The following is a 1,386-nucleotide window of genomic DNA, read 5'->3' on the forward strand; positions in this document are numbered from 1 at the left end:
AAGGAATATCAATAAGAATAAATAATGAAGTATTGATTTCATTAGTGAAATATTCCACGAAAATTATATGATCTTTAAATGTTTTAGAGAATATTCATTTCTAAGTCAAGCCTAAAATCAAATGGGTTTAATATGATATTAACTCATTAAATCTGTATTGCGTCTGAAGAAAATATACATACATATATTTTCATAAAGACTGTAATGAAAATTCTTTTGTACAAAATATTAATTGTGAAATTTTTAACGGGTAGGTAATACTCGGGAAATATATAAGTTCACAATTAATACATTGTACATTCTTCAACTTTGATTCACAAAACTATTAATCATGCTCACAATGATATACAATCGTTTTCATACAAATTCAATTACATATTCTGATATTGACGGATCAGAATCCAAGTCATAACTCTGAACCGGTGACATCATTCTTAGATCTCTACATCTTTCGAAGCTATACTTTAACTTTAAATCTGTGCAAGATCCATTAGCATTGTTTTTACCGAAAATAACCTTGCAATTCCTTTTCAAAAGTATCCAGTATTATCAACCGTTCAACCAGTCAACGACGACCTTTCAGACTTGTAGCTTTGGCATATACGTTTTTGTTACTGGGGAACCTTTCATGTTCCACCACATTAACAATAAATGTACCAGCAAATTCATTAATCTATGGCTTAAAGTCTCTCCGAAAAACCATTATAATTGTTCATTGAAACCCTATCATGTACTCATCCACATCTTGTAATGGTAATTGCCATACCAACCACCGGGAATTAGCAATCAGTATTTTGAATCTCGCAGCATTTTCTGGATGAAACAACTGAAATCTTGTGGTCCACCTTTATATACAAATTATGCGAAACACTAAAACTATGAACTCACCAACCTTTGTGTTGACACTTGTTAGCATGTTTATTCTCAGGTTTCCTAGAAGTCTTCCACTGTTTGCTTATATGTTAGACAATCTATGTGCACGGAGTCTTACATGGCATATTTATCAAGGAAACGTTGCATTCACCAAATCATCACCATGTATCTTATTTTGACTGCATTGTCAACGGAATTACTATTGTAAACTATTATTTACGGTGATTGTCTATATGTACAAATCATCAGATGTCGAAAACCTTTGATTTGAATATTCATTTATGGTGTGCCTTTTCAAAAGAATGCAATGTGTACAAAATGTATCATATAGAGGTCAAATACCTCGCAATGAAATCGATGAATGACGTGTTCATCCATATGGATTTGGAGCAATCGTCACAATTGTCAATAAGAAACGTACCCGTAACAAGTTCCGGGTCTTCCTGTGCCTCTGCCGCATTAATATTGAAAACTCTTCTGCGGCCTTGTCCATTCGTGTTCTCCTGGTTTGGG

Source organism: Rutidosis leptorrhynchoides, chromosome 1 (genome assembly GCF_046630445.1).
Source record: "Rutidosis leptorrhynchoides isolate AG116_Rl617_1_P2 chromosome 1, CSIRO_AGI_Rlap_v1, whole genome shotgun sequence".
Lineage (NCBI taxonomy): Eukaryota > Viridiplantae > Streptophyta > Magnoliopsida > Asterales > Asteraceae > Rutidosis > Rutidosis leptorrhynchoides.